This window comes from Delphinus delphis, chromosome 10 (genome assembly GCF_949987515.2).
Source record: "Delphinus delphis chromosome 10, mDelDel1.2, whole genome shotgun sequence".
Lineage (NCBI taxonomy): Eukaryota > Metazoa > Chordata > Mammalia > Artiodactyla > Delphinidae > Delphinus > Delphinus delphis.
Window position 1 is genome coordinate 90199247 of NC_082692.2, and position 18991 is coordinate 90218237.

General features: G+C 39.6%; 1 protein-coding gene across 1 annotated transcript in view; it reads left to right on the plus strand.

The window, feature by feature from the left end:
* The first annotated feature begins 240 nt into the window (after window positions 1–240).
* Window positions 241–18991, plus strand: part of CNTN4 (contactin 4) — a 959269-nt gene continuing 940518 nt past the window's right edge. Inside the window, exon 1 of the mRNA XM_060022925.1 lies at window positions 241–347. The gene's annotated coding sequence lies outside the window, so the exon portion shown is untranslated. The remainder of the gene's footprint in view (window positions 348–18991) is intronic.

The window sequence follows — 18991 nt, forward strand, 5'->3', positions numbered from 1 at the left end:
CGACAGGGCTGGGCAGGTGCAGCCCCCCGGGCGCGCGCCTCCGCCGGCCGCGCACTGAGCATGCTCAGCTCGGCTGCGCGCCGGCTCCCGCCCTCCCCGCGCCTCTAGTCTCCGTCACGCGTCTCGCCCTCCTCGACGCTGAGGCGCCGGCGGCCGGAACTCCGTCGCTCCGGGTTTTTTGAGCAGCCGCGAGCGTGAGGAGGGAGGGGAGCGCGGCACCAGACATAGCACCGGCTTCAGCACCAGGATTGGTCGCAAGTAGGACGCTTTCGCCGCTACACTGGGACCGTCGGGCTGTGCCGGCGCCGCACCCGAAGCGATAGCGGGCTCCGCGCTCAGGTGCTCAGGTAAGTGAGGCGCGAGCTGACGGGGTCCGCCCCAGACCGGGTGCGTGCTGCCCCGGGCACCCCGGCTCTCGGATTTGGAGAAAGAGCATGGTTCTCGGAGGCTGCCAGGTGGAGAAGGTTTCTTCGGGGCTCCCCCTCCTGCCGGGAGGGAGAGGGGCTGTGGGCCAAACCGCCTTGAGCCCGGTTACCCTGCGGGGTCGGGGCAGCCGACGCCGCGCGCCCTGAACCCGGAGGAGGCAGGGCACCGAGGACGCCGCCGTCCCCCCACGGCAACCCTTCTTTTTAGTCAGAAAATAAGTTTGTTGCGCAGCGAGGCAGCCGCAAAACAAGGAGCCCAGAGCCCGTAATGCTTCGGGAACCCTTAAAATTAGCTCCTCCGGCGGGTTCAGGCTGTAGCCCCCTCTCCGTGCGCCTTCGGCCCCGGAGCACGGTTCTTGGCAAGAGAGTTTCCCTCTGATGTTGTTACCCCGGGCTCCGAGGGCCCAGCTGCAGCCCACGGTAGAGGAAGGCGAACTTGGGCTGAGGTTTGAAGGGACTAAAAGATCAGAATCCCGTAGCCGTGGTGGAAGAAGCCGTGTTAGAACAGACGCTGATTTTCGGGGACGCGCACTGTGTGCCAGGCGCAGTGCTAAGCGCTGGGGGTGCAGCGGCGAACCACATCCACCAGGTCCCCGCTTTTGTGGCACGTACCTGGTGTACCCACGCGCTGCCGACGGAGCTTGTGGGGAGTAGCGTTAATTTTTCAGCAACTTCGGAGGGATTTGCAGTTTCCTTTGAAAGGCCAAGGCAACAACCTAGTCTCCCCTCCGGACCCAGACATCAGCGAGATGTGCGCCGGGCACCCCGTAGACACCAACGGGTTCGCTCTCCTTCTGGAAAGGAGGGCTCAAAACCTGCGTGCATTTCTTCTCAGTGTGCTTCGCGTATTTATATATTTTTTGTTTATGAAAGGTGTGGAGGTGAGGGTTAGGAGGACGTGGGCTCCTGAATCTCTCAGAACCACTCAGGGCGTCTGATGCATGGGAACATTCTGCAGCACAGCGGAGCTCCTGCAAGGAGGCGGCTTCGTGCAACGCGAAGATTGGGAGGTTGGGTCGTTGGCTGGGGTCTACAGATTTGGAGCGAAGAGGCTTGCGGAGGTGTTCGTAGGGCCAATCAGTGTGACAGATCACCTTGGGTGGGTGGTCTGCGTGAAGGTGGGGTTGGATCTTGGGGTGTGTTGGAGGGTTCTTTGCAGGGAGGAGCTCCTGGGAGGAATGCTCGGCTCGTGGAACTTTTTCTAGTTTTCCTACCGGAATCAACATAGGGGCGGGGACATATTTGTCAGTCTTTTAATTGCTGGGGAAGCTCCTGCAGTTTACTGTGAAGAGAACTGGGTATTTCAAGGAATAATTCCACATAGCTGATTTGTTTGGACACTTACAATAGTAATTTGGAATGTGCTTTTATTTTTGTATTTTGAAGTTTATGGTTTATGTCCTTTAGGGAGAAGGGCAAGAGCATGAAGACTGTAGATTTCCATCCAGGCAGGTCCACGCAGTAGCACTGCCAGTCGGACTGATTAGCAAGTTTGTTTTCTCTGTGTGTGCCCAAGTGGGTGAAAAAGAACGTTGTGTCATGGAGGCAGGCACGTTGAGGTAGTTTTCCCAGCGTTGATGAGAAAACTCACATGTCACCCATAACTTTATTCTTGCTATCTTCATGTTGACTTCACTCAAGACTTGTGTGAATCAACACAAGGGGTGGTGAGAGTATAAGATTGATAAGGATCAAAAACAAGTTCCATGGGAATGTTGTTTTTTGCCACTTTATAAATTGCCATTGATTTTGTTTGTTTAAACTGACTTCCACTGCTCTGGATTGATGAGGAGGGATCATGATGGTAAGCCCCATGATTATTTTCCAGTCTGGACCCTGCAAGTTTGCTGGCTAGCTTGAAAAACTGACCTTTTAAAATTAGGGGCTAAGACTATAGGAGACGCAACCTGCTGTTTAAGGGTGCAGGTCAGAGCCACCTGGAATTACAATGGAGGCAAGTCTTATTCGCAGCCTTTATACAAACACTTTTCATTTCCTTTAACCTGGGGGACTTTGTCTCCTCCAGTCAGTTTGCTGCCTCTTTCCCTAGTCATTTCATATTGGTAGGTCATTAAGGGTGGATAGAGAACAAGCCTTTCAAATAAAGTTGTTTTTTTTTTGTTTTGAAATCATCCACTTATTTTACCTAGTGCTCTCTCCTTTTTAGTCAGAAGTAGGTCTTCGAATTTTCTTCCCTTTAAGCACTAAATCTTTTAACTAGATTTTTTTTTTCTTTTTCTGAAAGATACACAGGACATCTGTTACTTCAAGTTAGGTCTTAAAAAAAAAAAAGGTAACCTGGACAATTAAACTTCTCAACAGAAAACTCCCCTTTATAATTCTGACTCTTTTCCCAAGTTTATATGATCATGGTTTTAACCTGTTTGATTCTTCTTTGTTTTATTTGAAGACATAGACATAATATACATTAGTTTCAGTGTTTCTTTTTATAAAAAGAACTTAATCTTGTATGAAACATGCTTTTATATGATTTTAATTGAATTAATCTATTTCACAGGGTAAGCTAAGAGATGTCTGTATACACAGATGTGGCGAGTTTTGTTGTTTTCATTTCCCATAACACAGTGTTTTAAGTCTGGTGAAGGAAACCAGATATATTAACTTAGACTTATTGGTCTTCATATTTTTAAAATTAGGTACTATCAGAAGAAAATTTGACCATGCAGCACTAAAAGTTATTTATAAGTTACACACATGTACTGTTATGTTGATATACTACTTATAAAACATACCCAGAAAGAAACTAAAGGATAAGTTAAGCAAAAATCATGAAACAGAAGTTCTAATATTCTTTTTCTGTATCCCAGTGGATTGTTTTGTACAACCCCTAGGGTGTACGCCCAGCTTTGGGGATCACTGATGGATTGGTGTTTTTTACCTTTCTCTCCTTATCTGTGGCTCTCTCATTTATCATCTCTGATACTGTAGCCACTTGCAAAACTGCTAGGAATCTGTGTCTCCTGTAACAGATGAGTTAGGAACACTTGTTTCCCTGTCATGGACTCATAGGTAGATGAAATGAGGCATAAGAGATGAATGTGATCTAGGGGTCTTCCTAGATCTCCCAAGTTGGATATACAGATGAAAAAAAAATATGAAGTTTTCATTGAAAGGCTAAAATTCCAGTGGTCAGAAAGTGAGGAAACTAAGGAGTAAATGAGTGAGGGAAGGAAGGATACTTTTTGTGTTACAGTATTTACTGTGTGGAGGGTAGAAAGCCCATTTACCTTGGAGCAGATTAACCTGGACCTAAATATGGCCCTACCACTTATTACATTCATGATATTGGACAAGATAGTTCCGTAACTTCTGTGAGCCTCTGTTTCCTTAGCTATAAAATTGGAATGACATCTATTTCAAAGCAGCGTGGTAGGTATTATACATAGGAGTATAGGTGTAGAGCTTGGCTGTATTAGATTGGGTAGGTTAAAAGCTATAACAAATGAATCGAAACAAAGTGTACTGCCTCAGATGCAACAAATGTATTTCTCATTCATGTAAAGTTCCATAATGCATGATCCTGGCAACACTCCTCCAAGGTGTGATTTGAAGATCCAGCCTTCGTGCATTCTGTGTCCCTGCCACCTTTGGCAGGTTCACTGTGTTAATCTGCATCAAGCCATTGGAAGGAGAAAGACTTGCAGGGTGTTAACTGCCCAGATGTGGAAGTCATACATATCACTTTTGCTTTCATTCCACTGGCCAGAACTCAGTTATGTATGTGTGTATCTTACTATAAGGGAGTCTGGGAAATGTAATTTAGCTGTGTTTTCAGGAAGGAGAAAAAAGGCTTGGGGAAATAGCCATCGTTGTCTGACATTCTATTATTGTATGTGATATTTCCTCCATGTTCAATAAATGCTACTTCTCTTTTCTCCCCTCACCCCCACCCCAATCCCCGGTTTTCTTGGCAGAAAAACTAGAACAGATATAAGAAAAAATGATAGAAAGAGCTAATACATGCATAGTGTTTACTATTTTTGAGGTACTTTTCTAAGCACTTTGCCCCCTAGATAGGAATTATTATTGTGTCTATTGTATAGATGAGGTAAATTAGGCTTAGAGAAATTAAATCATTTGCCCGAAATAGCCAGCAAGTGGCAGAGCTGGGATTTGAACCAAGTTGTACGGCTCTAGAATTACTTTTCCTAGCAGTTTCACTATACTAGTTTTTTGTTCTTGCTGCAACATTTTTCTTATTGTAGCCATTGGACCACCTTTTCTTTTCATTTATATAAAAAAAGTTGGAGTAGAATTAAAAAATCCTAAAGAAGATAAAAGATTGCATCTAGTCTGAAATATACTGGAGCAGAATTAAATGTGATATTGGTTTATCTTGAATACCTACCAGAATCGGGAGCAGATAGTTAAAGGAAGACCACCTTCCACGCCAACTAAATGCTTTCTCATTTCTGATAAACATATTGCCAGGGTTTCTTCCTTGAATTTTAACCTTCTTTTTAAGCTTTCATTTTGGAAATCCTGGGCTACCACTTTTTCTTTTTTAATTTTTAATTTTTTTTTTTTTTGAGGTACGCGGGCCTCTCCCTGTTGTGGCCTCTCCCGTTGCGCAGCACAGGCTCCGGACGCGCAGACTCAGGGGCCGTGGCTCACGGGCCCAGCTGCTCCGCGGCATGTGGGATCTTCCCGGACCGGGCCACGAGCCCATGTCCCCTGCATCGGCAGGCGGACCCGCAACCACTGCGCCACCAGGGAAGCCCTGTTAAGCCTCTTTTGGTACTACTGAGGAGTAAAGAATGTCTCCTTTCTCTGTACATATTCCTATTGTGTTGTTTTTCATGCCACTTGTATGATACCTATCATGAAAGTGACCAGCTCTCCCAGTTATCCCAAGACTGAGAGGTCCCCAGTGTGCTGGACATTCATTGTTTGTTTGTTTTTTCTAGTTCATCTATTTTATTTTTAGAATATATTTGTCTTTTTTTTTTTTTAACTGAAGTATAGTTGATTTACAATGTCATGCCAATCTTTGTTGTACAGCAGAGTGACTCAGTTATATGCATATGTACACCCTTCTAAAAAAATTATTCTTTCCATTATGGTTTATCACAGGATATTGAATATAGTTCCCTGTGCTGTACCTTAGGATCTTGTTGTTTATCCATTCTAAATGTAATACTTTGCATCTACCAACCCCAAATCCCCAATCCATCCCTCCCCCTCCCCCTTGGCAACCAGAAGTCTCTTCTCTATGGACATTCATTGTTAAAATCAGGAAAGTCCTGGGCAAATTGGGACAAGTTCATTACCATACCTACTAGTTGTAAAGTTACTTCACGTGTCACTCAGTACCATGTGAGTTTCTTGAGACAGTGGATAAGAGCTTGAAATTTGGAGACAGATTTCTTACCAGTCCTGAGTCCATTATGTACTAGATGTATTATTGTGTGTGATAGCAAATTACCAACCTTTCTAGGTTTCTGTTTCATCAGCTGTATGATGGGATAATGTGCATTTTGTAGGCTTGTTCAGATATTTAAAAGACATGGTAAATTAACTCACTGAGTGTATTGATGGACATATCCATAAATTTGGGTAGAACCTAAAGGTGCAGGAGTTTGTGAAGACTATGTGGAATACTGCATGCAAAGTACTTAGTACATCCTAGTACTTAAAATACTAGTACCTAGCACTTAGAAAAGCCTAGTACGCTTCTAGTAAACAGTTTTTAATTGACTAATCTTACTTATATTGGAGTATCTCTTGCATAAAACATGATAGGCACCAAAAGGACAATTAAACTCAATATACGTGTTCATGGAGCATTAATGGTTTTACAGGAGTTTGGGATAAGGGGAGCAAACAAGTCAGTGAGAGTGGTTAGGAAATATTTGGCAAAGATCTTCTGATGTTTGAAACTTGAAAAAGCAAGACTTGGCTGCAAGATTAGTTTTTTGTTTTGACAGAGTTTTATTTTTCTTTCTTATTTAAAGCCAGAATCAATAAGTTTCATGGTTTGGAAAGTGAAAATATTTTCCATATTTAGGCAAGGTCAGTTTCAGCTCAGTGGTGCATTTCTGGGAAGGGAATTTGGTAATGAGAAAGTGAGGGTTAGGATGGCAGCACTCCTGATTCCACAATGAATTTGAGGTTCTAAGAAATGTATCCAGAAGTCTCCTTTGTTTTTACTACAATAAAATAGCTTTTCCACCTTTCGGCTAAACTTTTGTGTATAAAGTACTTTATACCCTGCACAATTGTACTAATATAACTTTGATAATTCGTGTTGCCTATCACTTTTAGGTTTGTCATGGAAATTTCTAATGAGGACAGGTGTTAACCAGTGTGCTTATGCTGAAATGGGTCCCATTTGGAAAAAAAAAAAATAAAACAAATAAAAAATGACGTGACTCAAATCCCCTATAGGGCTTGATTCTAGGCACACTGCCATCATTTTGAGTTGTACACATTTATATTGTCATCTGTATTATGATTGCTCTTCAACTAGCAAATATAAATGTGGATGATTTTTCTTCAGTGACTCATTTGATTAGCTATTAGCTAGCTATTGATTCTAGGCTCCATGCAGATCAGTGAATTAATTGGGAGTCCAAGCAGTACTTTTACGCTATTTAATTAGGTGAATGACACCCTTAAAGAGAGAATATTTACTTAAGTCATGTTTCTAATTCCTAGTAAAAATTATAGCAAAAACATGGTTATCTAGAATTCTTGGAATTAAGTAATGGTAAATAGAGGTTTGTCTCTAGTCTAACAGTAGTGGTTTTAAAAAAATGGAAATCCATGTAAAACTATATTACTTTCCCCTTTAAACAGGCAGCTAAATATGATTTCCTCCTTGACACAGATCACTGTGATGAACATAGTCTAGTAGTTTAGACTAGAACATTGATTGGCCTTTGAATCAGATCCACCTGGATTTGTCTGTCACCAGCTGTGTGATCTTGAACATGTTCCTAACCCTTACAAGGCACTTTTAAAAATCTGTAAATTGAAGTTGATCATGCCTACCTTGCAGAGAGGCTGTGAACATTAAATGACGTGAGTTTAATACTTTTGTACAGTGCACACAATACATTCTAAGCACTAAGCAAATTATCCCTATACTATACTCTTGGCAGTTTATATAGAACACGGTACGTACAGCTGTTTTCTATATTTGTTGAGACAACGAATGTTATACCAGACTGTGCAACAGGATCCCCTCAGGTGCTGGTGAAACGTAAGTCCCTATGCCGAGTGACCTCTGTCTGCTTTTCTCTGCCTTTCAGGGGGTCACATATGATTCCTTGCTTTGGTGAGCTAGCCATTTCTATTTACTTTTTCTTGTCGTTGTGCAGTAGAAAAAATCAAACATAGAAGCCATTCAAACTATATTTAATGGTTTGAATAGTTCTGAATGAGGCTCTGAAGGGCTCTTCCCTCCCCCCTTCTTGTGAGAGAACAGTATGGATATTTCATATCCATTTTTTTCTTTTTTAAAATTTTTATTGAGGAATGGTTGATTTACAAGGTTGCGCTGGTTTCAGGTGTACAGCAAAGTGAATCTGTAATACATATAGATATATCCACTCTTTTTCCCATATAGGTCGTTACAGAGTATTGAGTAAAGTTCCCTGTGCTTACAGTAGGTTCTTATTAGTTATCTATTTTATATATAGTAGTGTGTATGTGTCATACCCATTTTCACTCTTCTCAGCTTCCCCTTCCCCTACTTCCTGACTGGGGTACTGAGAGGTACAGTAGAAATAGAAAATAACTTTCTTTGATAATATTGTCCCATGTATTTGTGATATGCTTTGCAGCAGCAGCCTGTTTGTGAAGATTTCTGTGTTACAGTTGTGGAAGGTTGGCTAGCTTGCCTGTGGTACTATAAACTTCATTCAAAAGTCTGTACTCTGAGTACATGATCTTTACTGTATAAAAAAGTTCCTTTTATTTTCTTTAGCAGATTTCAAGTTCTCATTTACCATTTACTAGAACCTATCTAAAAATTCCTAGTCTGTTCGCTTTATTTTCTTTCTTGAACCTAATGGTCAGAATTGGAGACATTGCAACAATTCTAGATACTGTTAAGGTGGTGGTAAGGTATGTATGTGCTCTGTGTAACATGGGTTTATTGTGAATTCGTATTTCCATGAACTCTACTCAATTCTTTTATTAGTAACAATTTACTAGTATATTGTAATTTATATTTTGTGTTGTAACTGAAATTAGTACTTTTCTTTTAGACATTACTGTTATTCAAAGCAGCAGTCTTCTTCTGAATTAGTGAGCTTTTACAAATTTTAGTAATTTTCTTATAATGTAGCTCCTTAAATCAATATATTAAGATTAACGCTTAAGAAAAGGGACATAATGTAATACAGTCCCCATAATAATGAGTTCCATGTTTTAGGTTGGGATTCAGTCTCCACAGATGGAAACACTGTGTTACGTGATGTAAAAGAAAGGTAGTAGGTAGACTTGGTGATTGAAAACGATTTGATGATTCAAATTCTGGCTCTACCACTTGTATATTTGTAAGATTAGACCAAATTATTTAACACCCCTCAGGTTCATTTTTCTTATCTGTGTAATGTGGGTATTCATGTAGCGTTGTGAAGACTGAAGTGAGCTAATGCTATATACACATAGCCTGGTGCCAGGCACGTAATTAGATGATCCCTAAAAATGTTGAGTTTATCATTATGATCTTATTCTTCTCATACAGTTATTCAATATGATATCTATGTTGATGAAATATGTGAAAGTTATGATTTACAAATTTGAAATGTTATTCTTTTAAAATACTCAATAAAGTGATGCATGTTTGTTCCTGTGTCTTTATCCATGGATAGACAATGTGATCTCTCTTGGCTGCATAGAAACAGGCGAAGGCATCCTTTGCATGGCACGTTGTTTTATGGTTGACCATTACAGAGAGCCACTGTATCAGGACTGAGATGCGATTAGCACTGTTTGAGATTTCATTTTGGAGAAATGGTTTTGGCTATGGTCAAGAGTCTTATTTATTATGAAGAATGAATTACTGAATGGGCTCTCATCTGTATTCTTTCTACTTCAGTTATAGCCCATCTTACCATGCTGCAAAAAGAAATGCTGACATGTGACAGAGTAGAAATATAAAAATGTTTCCAGTTGCTCTCAGTCAAATGTGATTGAAAGTTTTAAAAAGGTTTATACAATTTTTAAAAGTGTGTGATGCTGGCAGTATTGGGGAATGACTTTCTGTTTACTTGGGAGAATATCAGTCTACATAGTCTCTTTATGGGTGCTTTGAATTTCGAAAGGTAGCAAGCATAACAGTAATGACTGGTATAATATGCTTGCAATGAAGGAGTTTTACATATTTGAAGAGAAACAAGCTAATGTTACTTTATTTTCCATGTGTTTGTATATAATGAAATATTTTTAGTAATTTTACTTTGAATGCTTCTCTACTTCCTCCTTGTTTGCAGGTTTACTGTGCAAACCTACAAACTGTTTTTGGAATTCAAAACTACTTATATATTGTTTTATTTATAGTTCTTCATTTAACCTCATTACTTAGATATTTTAAGTACCTTTATATTTGTTTCTATAATTTCTAACACATACGGTGAGAACTTACTGTTTTTCTTTGTGTTTTACATCCCTCCCCACCCACTATCTACTAAGCTAACTCACATCCGGATCTTAATTCATTGACAGACTTCCATCTGTTAATTTATAACCTATAGAATCTAAGTTTGGGACTTTGTATGGAAATTGGCTTGACTGCAGGCTTCTAATCATTCATGCCCTGGTGTTCTCTGGTGTTAGATTATTTCCCAAATGAACTATGTATCACAGTTTTTAGGTGATTCTTTGGAGCACCAGACCAAGTGTTCATGAGTGTCCTGAAGTATACATTTTCAGTGGAAAGGGTGGTAGAATTCCTGCCATTTCTGGCTTCTTGGGCTTTCAGATGTTAGAAAAATCTACAGAAACATAATTACACTGCTGGATTTCACCACTTGCAATTATTTGAGTTACCTGGAGTGAGTAACTGAAGGGGTGGAGGGGCTGTTTCTCTTATATCTGAAAATAATATAATGAATTGTCCATCAATAGGGATTATTTGAGTTTGCTATTGATCCTTGATGTTGTGTACCCTACTTCTCATTGACTAAGAACATCCGTTTCAGCGAGACCTAGGTATACAGGGTAGGTATACGGTGTGTAGTTCAGAACAGAATATCATTCCTATGGGTAATTTGCCCAAGACCTTACTGTCATTGTAGTCCATAGATGAGTATTTCATGGGAGTCTGTGCAAAATGCAGAACTTTGGCCCCCACATCACACCTTCTGTATCAGAATCTTCATTTTCTTATGTGATTTGTGTTCACATTAAAGATTGATAGGCGTTGATTTACCTCATATTCTTTTTTAAAAAATAATTTTCTTACTTACTTTACTTAAAAAAAAAATTATTTATGGCCACACCATGCAGCTTGCAGGATCTTAGTTCCCTGACCAGGGATTGAACCCACACCCTCAGCAGTGAAAGCACCGAGTCCTGACCACTGGACCACCAGGGAATTAAGATTTACATCATATTCTTAACTAACTGAACCAACTGCTTCCCTGCTGCTATTTATAAGTGTCAAACATATACTCAACATGCTTAATTATATATTAAGGACCCAATACTGCAGGATTAAAGATAGGTACAGTAGGCTAGTAGCGCTTGGCCAAAGGATGATCAGAATCTAGATGGGTAGATAAAATATATAGATATGTAACTCACATCCATTGTAGCTAACATCAGAAATTCAGGTAGAATATGGTCAACGTGAAGGGAATAGACAATGCTTTAGAAATCGTTGTAGGGAAGTGGTTTTCTTTCTTGGAAACATGTTCTCATCATGTTCTTCTTGAAGCTCTTAGCAGTAGAGTATCTCAAGCCATTTTTGCTTATGTTGAGGTCAGGATCTCGAGTACAATATCTACCATCTTACCCATCATTGTAATTGATCAAGCTTTAGTGAGTTCTTACATAGCCTATATATATATACATATATATACACACACACACACACACACACACACACACATATACACACATATATGGATATGTGTGTGTGTGTATGAAGAGACACATATAATGTGCTTTCAAGGAGCTATTTGCTTGGTGTGAAAAGACAACTCAGATTACAATGTGGTGTGGAATATTATGGTGGCAGTTGCAAAGAGATTATGGGGAAGAATTGATAATTGAGTTAAAGTGAAAAGATGGACAGAATTTGCAGGTTGGGTTTAGAAAGTACACTTAAGAAAAAGGATATAGTGTGTACAGTGGCACGAGGTCATGAGAGAAATGGCGTGTTCAGGGAATGGCAAAGAGCTGAGTGTGAGTGGACCTTAGGGATGTAGGAGGGTGGCGGCAGGATCTTCACCTTATACAAATGCATAGACCAGAATGTGAATGATGCCCCAAGAGTTGGGCAAAGAACAAACAAAGATAGTGTGATTAGTGCATCATAGAATTGTATGAAGTAGCATCTTTGGGGAATAAAAGAAAACTGAGCTGTATCCTATAGGCCATAGAAAGCCATTACATGATTTTAAAGGGCTGGAATGACGTCAGATTGCTAAATTTGAAAAATTCATCCAAATTTAATGTGGAAATCTGAATGATGGGTTGGGGGTGGTGTGTTGAGTGGCATCTGTAACCTGTCTAAGCTTTTAGATGTGTGCCTGACCTATGAATATTTCTTATTTCCTATTTTCTGATCATGTTAATTATGTAAGATTACAGTAAACTGGGTACAAACGTCCATTCACATTTTATTTATATAAAATATTTATACTTGTTTAATGTATTTCATATTTAAATCCAGTATACATAGGGATTAGTAAGTAATTTGGGATTTAAATTAGAAAACTAAGAAAGTGAGCAAACAGCAACTGTTCTTAAACATATAATGGAAAAAAAAGCATTACACAAGGTAATTAAATGCTTTTATATTGTAGCATGAGATTTGTCTTCTGGCAGTAGGTTTCCAAATGTACAATTTCAATTGAGTACAAGACACTTTTTTTTTCCGTTTAAAAACGTTTTATTTGAGATGTCGGAGGTTTACATGGCAGGGTATCCAGTGCCCATCTGCTATCCCCCCATATTTTCTGGCTTCATTCCATATTGCTCTCCCGTGGCTATGGTACATTCCTTTGCTAATAACATTTGCTGTCCTTAGACATTGTTAAAGGGGAACTAATGCTGTTTGACAACATTTCAAGTAGTAGCCATTGATACTGGATATTTTAAAAATTTAATTCACCAGAACAAGCTTACTTTCCTAAGAGTAAAATCACTTCCACTGTATGTGGTCTTGTAGGTTGATAAATCCAGAGCCCACTCTCCCACTAAGAAGTGGTCCAGGACGTCTTTCTTCAGCTGGCCCTTCCTCCGTCCCAGTATATGAAAGGTGCAGGCATATGACCAGCACCTCTGAATGCATGGATTATCAGATCCTCTCTCCTCATAGGTAGAATCATGAGCTCAGTAACACAAAGATGAAGAAAGAGTTGGAACGGTTATTCTTTGTACTGTGTCAGTGTCCTGGCCAGACTGCCCAGTGGTATCTGCTCCTGGGGAATGTGAGAGCTGTTTGATTCCCACGTTCTCTCTTTATCTTATGATCTCCTTATATCCTTTTTATAGAGTATCTTCTTCCCTAGGTTCTCAGAGGTCACTATTCTTGCTTGCAACCCAAGGACTGTAAAGAGTTTCTCCTAGTATTTGGAAATGTTTGGAGGTGCTTCTTATTTGCGACATGCCTTATAGTGTTATGCCCTCATCTTTCTGTCAAGAACTTCTGAAGCACAGACACAAAGGTTATTTTTTCAGGGTGCGCTACTCATTAGTTTGAGGCCTCTCCAGGAATTTGGAAAAGTCATCCCCTTGGAGAGCCTATGGCATTTTCTTCAGTTTACGGTAACTACTCTCATGCCGATGTTCTGCAGGATGGGGAAGTTGGCTGGGAATTCGGTGTGTAAATCCCCCTGCCTATCTTTGGCTTTCAGTTTTGGGTGAGTGTTTTTTTTTCAGAAGGAGTTCTAACATCTCATACAACTGCAGATGCCAAGGTGTTTCTTAATAAGCTTGTTCTTCTCTGAATAGTTCATATCAGCCAGTACTTTCTGATGTTTGATAAAATCAGCAGCTGAAAGTTCCCTTCTTGGTCTAGTCAGTGCTTAATGTCTTTTGTGCAAATGTGTTTCTGGAGGCTCTGTTATCACAGTAAGGAGCTAAAGCATAGATTTGTGGGCGTACCTTGCAAACTTGTCATTAACTCTGGGAACCAGGGCTCTTGGTATTTATGGGCTGAGACTTAGTCTTTGTCCAGTGTGCCTTATAGGAGTCTGAGCATAAAAGTCTCTGAGTGTAACTTGGGCCTGGTGTTCATAATTGAGTTGCACCCCAGGCCTGATGATCTTCTAATACTCTTTCATATGTAGTCATGCACCACTAAACTCTTGTTGATCTTCTGTTAGAAGCAAGGCATTGCAGGAGGCCTAGTGTCAGATATAAAGACCCATTCCCTGCCTTCAACTTGGAAGTGGAAGAGGAGGCCATGATTATGGGAGTGAATATAAAGTCTCTGGGGTAATTGCTACAAAATATGATCCTCAGAAAAACCTGGCACTTTAGAAGAAAGTAAAGATTCATAGCCCCACTCTAGAGGTACTGAATAAGAGTCCCTGGAGATGAGGTTTAGGTTACTGTATTTTGAATATACTCCCCATGTGATTCTGACGTTCAGCCAGGTTTAGGAAGTAGAGCATGTTCTGCAGAACACAAATTCTTCAAGGTATAAATAAGATTCCCTTTTAAAAAAATCTCTGCAGGACCGACCTTAGGAAATTCTGGATTTTAAATAGGTTTTCTTACATTAGAATTTCTCAGCATCTTTATGTGCCTTGTAAAAATACGTTTCTGAAATTTACTTGACTAAGGTCTTTCAGGCTGCTATAACAGAGTACCATGGACTGGGTGGCTTATAAGACGACAGAAGTTTATTTCTTACAGTTATGAAGGCTGGGAAGTCCAAGATCAAAGTGCCAGCATATTCAGTGTCTGCTGAGGCCCACTTTCTGGTTCTTAAAGAGCCAACTTCTCACTGTAACCTAACATGAAAGAAGGAGCAAGAGAGCTCTCTGGGGTGTTTTTCATAAAGACACTAATCCCATTTGTAATGGTTCTGCCTTCATAACCTAATTACCTGCCAGAGTCCCAACCTCCAAATACCATCACATTGGGAATTAGGTTTCAATATATGGATTTTGAAGGGACATACACATTCAGTCTACAGGAACTGAAAAACAACCTCCCTCCCCAGTGCAAAGGCGGTCTACGAAACATCTAGTGCGGTGGCTCTCAGCCATGGCAGTGCATTAGAATCATTTGGTTTAGTTGGTTTGCGGTGAAGGTGGGTTCTGGGTAATATAATTTTTTAAAGCTTCCCAGATGACTTTATTAAATGCAGCAGGGTTGAAGACCATAGATATTGTGGTATATTCTTTGGAATACGTGTTGGGACATTAGTCCTAGTATGTGTTCCTTATCACCCAGGTTATTTTGTTTCACATCTGTCAGGTAGTTTTACTCAATTTATATGTCTCATGTCATATTTTTTAGAGTAGGTTTTCAAATGTCTTTTTTTGTGATTATGATAGAAACTTCTTTTTAGGAGTTGGAGTCCTTGGAGACATTCTACGAGAAAAAAATATACATGGGCTTCCTAAGTAAATTTTAATCAGAATGAGTAATGTTAATCATATACTCACAATGTACCAGGCAAGTTGCTAAATGCCTTTATTATATTATCTCATTTAAACCTATAATGATCCCATGAGCTAGGTGCTGTGATGACCTCTAGGTCCTAGATGAGATAACAGAGAATCAGTTATCAGTTATTAAATAACTCAGTTCACACAGGTAGGAAATGGCCACACTGATGTCATATCCCCGGTCTGCCTGCCTGTGAGCTAAAGCTTTTAACCAGTATGGATTCATCACTAAAGTAGAGATTTTTATATTTAGTGATCCGTATATGGTTAAAAGACCTAAGCATGTGCACATTGCTTTCAGAACTACATTTTATTGCAAGGATGGTGCATCTTCATAAACTATAGGGGTTTGGGAATACATACCAGATGCTAAGTACCATTTTAAAATAGGAAGATTTTCAGACAAACATTGGTATATGAATGTAAATAGAATTTTTGCAGTTATAATAGATTGGTAAGTTGTGTATGTAAATTATATGTTATATTCATTATTCTGAATTTATTTGAATATTCAAAATTCAATGTATAAATATATTTTTCTTACAGCTAACCTTCCAAGTATTGCTAAGATTCTAGAAAATATTGAGTTTGATAGATTTTTGTTACTCTGGCCACAAATCTAAACAAAGGGAAGGAGTGCTTTTGACTACTGGCAATAAAACACAGTTAAGGGGATTTATGTATGGGTCCAAATGCATGCTTATTAGTTTCCCAGAACATGATGTTTCCTTTTAAAAGTACATGCCTGGGCATCTAGTTATGACAAGTAGAAAAAGTTTCCAGTTGCATGTCTTTCATTTTCCCAGAGAAGATAAATTGTGTAATGTGTAAATGACAGTACAGAGTCTTTTTGAAGTGTAGTGATTTCATCTTATGTGTCAACTTGGCTAGGCCACAGTCCAGATATTTGGTCAAACACATCCGGATGATGCTATAAAGGTATTTTTAAAGATGTGATTAACATTTAAATAGGGACACAATGAATAAAGCAGATCAATAATGTGGGCCACATCCAGTCAGTTGAAGGCCTTAAGAAAGACTCACGTCCCCCAAGGAAGAGGACAATCTACCAGAAGACTGCTTTTGGACTCAAGGTACAACCTCAGCTCTTCCCTGTGTCTGTAGCCTGTTCTGCAGATTTTGAGCTTGCCAGCTTCCGTAATCACATGCGCCAGTTCCTTAAAATAAATCTCTATCTCTCTCTCTTTCTAATACATATATATTTTGTGTGTAAATATACACACACATACACACACATACATTCTCTTGGTCTGTTTATCTGGAAAACCCTGACTACTACACCAAGATTCCTTACTCTCCCTGTTTAAAGAAGGTTCTCCCATTGTTTTTCAAATAATTGACTTGGATGTTCTTGTCTACAGTTGCCGTCATACTTTTGCAGAATTATGAGCAGTGGATGGCACCAGATTCTACCCTCTCTAACACTGGTGATGTGTCCCCATGAATTGGGCCATTTCATAAATGTCATAGAGAGTAAATGGGGGCACAGAAAGTTCAAAATGGCATGTCTCGCTCCTTGCAAATTTGTGGTATTACAGGTTTTCAGGTATGGCTTTGGTCTTCTAGTCAAAGTAGGGTAATTTAGAAAAAAGTGAATGAAATATCCTACAATTCACTTCATTCATCCATTTTACTTATACATATTGACCGCTGCTCTGTGCTAGGGGCAAGTTAGGTCATGTGGGTAGGAAAAAAAAGAAAAACAGACATGCATCCTGCTTCATGGAGCTTAGGGTCTGGTAGGGGAGACAGAAAAAAGTGTTAAATAACTAATACTTATAATAAAAATAATTATAAACCGAAATAGGTGCTCTGAAGGAGAGAATGATGGTGCTAAGCTAGAGAGGAAGGTGGGAGGGATCTACTGTAGATGGCTGAGTGAAGCAAGCCTTCTTAATGAATATGAATTTTGAGACCCAAAACTTGAGAAGAAGCTAATCATACAAATAACCAGAGAAGAAAGTTCCAGGCAAAGAAAATAGCATGTAAAGGGACAGGAAGCAAGGAAGAACTTGATTCGTAACTTGACTTCATGTGTAAATGATCAAGTGGTCTTTGGTCAAGAAAGCCTTAGCAAAGGCTGAGTGAAGGAAAATGCTGGGAGTGAAAGCTGTGAAGAGAATGATGCAGGAAACTGGTTCCACTGGGTAACTGAAGTTAGTTTAGCTGGATTCAAGTTTGAGAGTATATTCGAGAGATAATATTACCTGTAATATTAATAATATTATGTTTAACCAGTTTTTCAATATGTTTAACTTCCGTATTACTTAAACCATACATGAGGCATTTAGGTAATAGAGAAATATTTTCTCTATTATGGGTATGAATATGACCATGATGAGCATGGATTGCTGTCTAAGTCTAGCTCATGGATATTTGTCTAGAGATTATAGATCTTAGAGTGTCACATTGTTGGTCTGGAAGGCTCTCCATACTTTAAGAGGCTATCTCGGTATCTCAAGTCACTTGAAACTCTAGGCTTACTGACTTTTGGAATTTTAATTGTGTGACTGTTTATTTTCTTCTCATCTCCTTTCCCTGCTTCTCCCCCCACTTCCTCTACCTTTTTTCTTTTTTTAATCAAGTCCTTACCAAAAGCTTAGAAGTCAGTACAGCACTGAATATGGTGAATATATCATTTCAGTTGTAAAAAATTATGTGCCTGGATATGTGCGTCCTCCGGTTCTGTAGAATTGTAAAATAGGTCACTCTAGAACTTGTGCTGTATATGAAGCCCCTCACTGAATAATTTAAGCAGATCTCTAACTTTCAACTTGGCAGAGTTTTCATTTCATATCTTGAAAAATTCAGGTATACAAACTCAGATGAACAGTTAAGGTAATTATCCATGTTATTTAAAAGAAAAAAAATCTGGTACTGATGAAGAAGTAGGGTCTGGGACCTTGATTCATTTGGACTGGCTATTAATGTTGTTGAATTTTCCTGGATAATGTCTGAACTTTCCATTTCACTTTGCCTTTATAACACTTTGTATTTTTAAATTATTTTTCTGAAAGGTTATATGTCTGTGAGTGTGCATTTTAATAGTATAAAAGGGTATCTGGTCAAAACTAAGCTTCCTTTCTGTCACCTTCTATTAGCTCTCTCTCCTAGAGGCAATGCCACTATTATTTGTCTTTCCAGAGATATTTAATGTATATGAGCACATATATATTGAGATACTTATTCAATAAAAAAAGATATGTGACTGTTTACTGTAAAAACAATGGCATGGGCTTCCCTGGTGGCCCAGTGGTTGAGAATCTGCCTGCTAATGCTGGGGACACGGGTTCGAGCCCCGGTCTGGGAAGATCCCACATGCCGCAGAGCAACTAGGCCCGTGAGCCACAACTACTGAGCCTGCACGTCTGGAGCCTGTGCTCCGCAACAAGAGAGGTCACGATAGTGAGAGGCCCACGCACCGTGATGAAGAGTGGCCCCCGCTAGCCGCAACTAGAGAAAGCCCTCGCACAGAAATGAAGACCCCACACAGCCAAAAAATAAGTAAATAAATAAATTAAATTAAAAAAAACACAATGACATGGAATATCCTTTCTTTACTTAAAGATAAATCTTAGACATCAGTCTATGCATAGCTATCCCTTGCTTACCAATGACAACTCAGAATATTTATTCCCTTATACCAAGACCGTAATACTGGACCCCTGATCACCATCATTTATGCTCTTTACAGGCCTTTGCTACTGTAAACATTATTTTTGT